Raw genomic sequence first — 6,000 nt, 5'->3', positions numbered from 1 at the left:
AAGTCACCAAGCTCTTCAGGAAGGAAAATTTTCTCAAGTCAAATCCATCCTCAAAATCCCAGCAATTCAGGTCTATTTTTGCTTTGCTTATTTATCTTGTTTGTGTACAGTTGCCTTGGAGATTTGGAAAGAGCTATTTTTAGCAGTGCTGCATATTCGTGGATGAAGCCTAAATTGGAACTTCGTGATAGGTTAATGTCACCAATTTTACATACTGTACTTATAAGACCCACGTTGGAAATAAAATCGTAATGTACTATGAATACCATGAATACTCATTAACAGTTTGCACACATTGGCCTGCTTCTCAGATTTGCTGAGATTTATCTTTGTGCGCACTTGAAAGTCTCACAGTCCCACATGGCTGATCTGTGATATCTTCACAATACACAGACACAGCAAATTTATATTTAAGAGGCAGAGATTTATTTAAAAAGCAGCACATGTATTATCAACATAGTGAGTCTTAATCTATCTGTGCAATAGTCCAAAGTCACTGAAATCGTTGAGAGAAAAGTTACATCATATGAATCAATTATCGAAATTAATCACAATAGATATTGAGAAAATAGTTAAAAGGTACATTGCATTCTGGTCTCCTTTTTTAAGCAACAGTGAAAAACATGAATATATGCAGTTTTTTGAAGACGTAACCAAATAGGTCGATGAGGGTAGAACTGAAGATGTTGTATTTCAGTAAGGCATTCGACAAGGTTCCGCATGGTAGGCTGCTCTGGAAGATTAGATCGCATGGGATCCAAGGACAGCTGAATGGATATAAATTTGGCTTAATGGAAGGAAGCAGAGGGTGATGGTGGAAGGTTGCTTCTCAGACTGGTGGCCTGTGACTAGTGTGGTGCCTCAGGGTTCGGTGCTGGGCACGGTACTGTTTGTCATCTACATCATTGATTTGAATGAGAACATACAGTACATGGCAAGATTAATAAGTTTTTGATGATACAAAAGTGGGTGGTTTGGCAGATAGTGAAAGTAGTTGTCAAAAATTGCAGCAGGATCTTGAACAATTGGCCAGGTGGGTTGATAGAATTTAAAACAGAAAAATGTGAGGTGTGGCATTTTGGGAAGTCTAATGTGGGCAAGATGTACACAGTGAATGGTGGGGCTCTGGGTAGTGTTGTAGAGCAGAGGTTGAGTTGCAGGTAGATAAGGTGGTCAAAAAGGTTTTTGGCACATTGGCCTTCATCAGTCAGAGTATTGAGTATAGAATTTGGGAGGTTATATTTTGCAGTCGTATAAGACGTCAGTGAGACCACATTTAGATTATTGTATTCAGTTCTAGACAACATGTTATATGAAAGATGTTGTTAAGTTGGAACGGGTACAAAGAAGCTTTACGGGGATGTTGCCAAGCCAGGCTAAGCTACAGGGAGGTTGAGTTGGCTGGGACTCTATTCCTTGGAGTGCAGGAGGATGAGGGGTAATCGTGTCGAGGTGTATAAAAGAGTCTCTTGCCCAGAGTAGGTGAATCGAAGACCATCAGACATAGCTTTAAGGTGAAGGGGAAAATATTTAATAGGAATCTGAGGGGTAATGAAACAAGCTGCCAGAGGTCGTTGAGGCTGGGACTATCCCATTTAAGAAACAGTTAGATACATGGATAGGACAGGTTTGGAGGGATATGTACCAAACGCCGGCAGGTGGGACTGGTGTCACTGGGACATGTTGGCCGGTGTGGGCAAGTTGGGCCGAAGGGCCTGTTTCCACGCTGTATCACTCTATAACTATGCACCTAATGAACAACAACTATAAATTTAGTATAATAACTGGTGTTTCGAGAGTTTCTAATGTCTAAAAAGGTTTTGGTCTCAATTCAACTTTGAAACTTTTGCATCTGAATTTGACCCAAAGGGTCTGTTTCTCGGTTTGACTTGCTTGGATTTCATTCACCTCCTAAAGGCAACTCAGATACAATTTTCTAAACGTGTAGTTCCACACGATTTGGCTCATCTTAGAAGAGTGAAGCACAGGAACAGACCCTTTGGTCCACTGTGCTGAACATAATGCCAAGATATTTTAATCTTATCTGCCTGCATGTGATCTATACGGCTCAACTCTCTACAGAACTACGAGAACATTTTGTCATCAAGTTTCTCGTGATTCTACAATTCTGTAGTATGGCTTCTCCCTCCCACTTGTATGCTCAACTTGCTAAGTGGGCTAAGAACATTTACATTAATTTTAATATTACAATCATTTTGAAACATTTTCATGTGACATGGCAAAGTGGCACTTTTAGCTCAGCTGCTCCTGTTAAACGTTAGAAACCTAATTACTTGACAAAAGCTCCCAATCTTCTCTTTATCAAGGATTCTGCATAACCGGTGGTGGTGTATGGATTTGTTGTGCACCATAGTGAAAAAATGTCCTAGAAACATTTCAATGTTCCAACACTCACTTCTTTTGAAGTTCATGAACTGCTCTCACTGATCTCCCAGGTGCTCCACCTAAAACCAGATGATGCTAAGCAACAAGTGTATGTTTAATAATGAATGCTCTTTATCATAAACTTTGTGTGGAAAAAAGAACAGATCCAAATATCATTGTTAAAAACAAGCTCCTCTGATAACCCATAACCTTCACATAGTCCTCAGCTCATCTTTAGTACTTCAATTGTGCTAGATAAATCCATGTACAGGTACATTATTTGAATCTGATGTGTGATAATCCATTTTCGGAAAGAAATTATCATTCTTTTTTTTCATCCACACAGGTGTCCAAGAAAGTTGAGAAGGATATGATAAAGCTGCACATGGTTTTCTTTGCTAAAATTAAGATTGGTAAATCCTGCATTTACTTTTCAATGTTTCCAGTTCACTGTCTGAATAGTCAGTCAAAGCTTCTTGCAATTGCTTTCATTCTGTATGCTGTGTCAAGTTCAGCCAAAACACTTTTCCTACAATAGTTTACTGCAATAATGACACTCATCAAGTTTTGTATTGACATTTCCACCCATAAATAATGAAAGGGAATGAAATGCCATTATACAATTGTAAAAAACAGATGCCCCAGCACCATTCTCTGTTAAACGCACCAAATGTTACATCTTGATAACCAGAAAAAGTTCCGTTCAGTTTAGTTTATTGTCACGTGTACTGAGGTAGTGAAAAGCTCGTGTTGCATGCTATACAGTCAGCAGAAAGACAATGTGTGATTACAATCCATTTACAGTGTATAGATACATGATAAGGAAATAGTTTAGTAAAGGGTAAAGCCAGCAAAGTCCGATCAAGGATGGTTCGAGTGTCACCAAAGAGGTAGATATAAGTACAGCACTGCTCTCTGGTTGTGGAAGGATGATTCAGTGCCTGATAACCGCAAGTAAGGAACTGTCCCTGAATCTGGTGTACATTTTCACACTTCTGTACCTTTTGCCTGATGGGAGAGGGGAGAAGAGGGAGTGGCCAGGATGCGACTCATCCTTGATTACGCCGCTGGCCTTGCCGAGGCAGCGTGAGGTATAGATGGAGTCAATAGAAGGGAGGTTGGTTTGTGTGATGATCTGGGCTGAGTCCATAACTCGCTTCAATTCTTGCGGTCTTGGATGGAGCTGTTCCCAAACCAAGCTGTGATGCATCCTCATAAAATGCTTTCTATGGTGCATCTGCAGAAGTTGGTGAGAGTTTGTAGGGGACATGCCAAACTTCCTAAGCTTTCATTGGTGTGCTTTCTTTGTTGTTGCTTCAATATGGATGGTCCAGAAGCTGTTGGTGATATTGACTCCTAGGAATTTGAAGTTTCCAACCATCTCTACTTCGGCACCGTCAATGCAAACTGGGGTATGTGTACTGCTTCGCATCCTAAGGTCGATCACTATCTCCTTTGTCTTGCTGGCATTGAGAAAGGTTGTTGTCTCAACACCAGGACATAATGTTCTCAATCTCATTCCTATACTCCGTCTCATCATTATTTGATATCCAGCCCACAATGGTGATGTTATTCACAAATTGAATTAGATTTGTACATGGCTGCAGTCGTGGGCGTATAAGGGGTAAAGGGGGTTGAGAATGAATCCTTGCGGAGCCCCCGTGTTGAGGATTATCGTAGAATACCCTTCATTCACAGCATGTTATTCAAGCAACCAATAAATGTAGAAAGAGTAGAAACATGGAACTGCAGTTGCTCGTTTACTAAAAAAGACAAAATGCTAGAATAACTAATTTCACATCAGGACACTGCTTCAGACTGATTGAAGGAAGAAATTCATCAACAATGTTTCCCTTTCACAAATCCATATTGATTTTGCAAGAAAATCTAAAAGCCGTTCTACAATAACTTTAATGATTGCTTTGAATATTTCCCCTCAGACAAATATCAAATTAGCAGACTCCGCCCAGGACAGGAAGGCTCTGCAGGAACGGAAGGGACGTCACGACCACGGTGCCACAGGTGCTGTCGCCGAGGGAGGACGGACGGAGCCGCGGCTCGAGAGACTAACAGAGACTAACAGAGGCAAAGAGGTTTGCCTCGCACTGCAAGGGAGCAGTGGACCAGACAGGAAGAGCGGACGGAATTACCACTAGACAGCCAAACCAGTAGGTAATTTACGGCTGGGGTGAGTACTTTCCCATTTATAGGAGGTAGGATTATATAAATAAGGGGTGTATCAATACAGTAGGGGATTCTTAAATAGGACCAGTTAATTACCTATATAAGATGGGCGGTCAGGAGATGTGCCAATACTGCGAGATGTGGGAATTTGTCGACACCATTGATGTAGAAGATCCCTACAGCTGCAGTAAGTGTTTGAGGCTAGAGGAACTCCAGCTCCGCATTGATGAGCTGGAGACCCAACTTCATACGCTGCGGTACATCAGGGAGGGGGAGTATTACCTGGATGTTTTGTGCCAGGGGATGGTCACACCGACCAGTTTAACTAATTCAGTAGGCAGTGAGCAAGGAAAGGAAGGTGTGGCCATAAGCGAGGCAGGTAGGGGGAACCAGGAGGAGATGCGGCAGGAGCCACAGCCCTTGTCCCTGACGAGCATGACCGAGGCACTTACTCAATGTAAGGACGGGATCAGGGGCTGTGGGAGGGATGAGCAACCTGGCTGCAGCACCGTGGATCAGGAGGCCATTCAAGAGGGGGGAGTTAGAAGAAATGCCGTAGTGATAGGGGATAGTATTATTCGGGGGGTAGATAAGGTTCTCTGCGGCCAGCAGAACATGTCCCGAAGGCTGTGTTGCCTACCCGGTGCTAGGGTTAAGGATATCTCTGCGATGCTGGAGAGAAATTTGCAGAGGGAGGGGGAGGATCCAGTGGTCGTGGTCCATGTGGGGACCAATGACATAGGAAGGACGAGGAAGGAGGATCTGCTGAAGGAGTTTGAGCAGTTAGGGAATAAATTAAAAAGCAGAACCTCGAGGGTACTGATCTCCGGATTGCTACCTGAGCCACGGGCCAAATCGGCGAGGGTACGTAAAATTAAAAAGCTAAATGCGTGGCTCAAAGACTGGTGTGGGAATAATGGGTTTGGTTTCATGGGCCACTGGCACCAGTACTGGGACAGGGGGGATCTGTTCTGTAAGGACGGACTTCACCTGAACGGTGCTGGGACTGGGGTCCTGGCAAATCATATAACTAGGGCAGTAGAGAGGTCTTTAAACTAAGTAGCGGGGGGGAGGTATCAAGGGGGGTAATAACGGCAGGGGTAGAGGAAATAGAGCAGGGTATCAGTGGGGAAGCGGAAATTCAAAATGTGACAGGAGACAGAATTTGTGAAGATAAAGATCTAGATGTAAAAGGGGCAAAAACGGAAAGGAAGGGTAGTAAAAATCATCTGAAAGTGCTTTATCTAAATGCACGGAGTATTCGTAATAAGATAAATGAATTAACGGTGCAATTAAGTATATATAGTTATGATATCGTGGCCATTACGGAGACATGGCTGCAAGGAGATCAGGACTGGGAGTTAAATATAGAGGGGTACTCGACAATTAGGAAAGATAGACAGGAAAGAAAGGGAGGAGGGGTGGCCCTTT

Source organism: Amblyraja radiata, chromosome 1, assembly GCF_010909765.2.
Source record: "Amblyraja radiata isolate CabotCenter1 chromosome 1, sAmbRad1.1.pri, whole genome shotgun sequence".
NCBI lineage: Eukaryota > Metazoa > Chordata > Chondrichthyes > Rajiformes > Rajidae > Amblyraja > Amblyraja radiata.
This window is presented reverse-complemented; position numbering follows the sequence as displayed.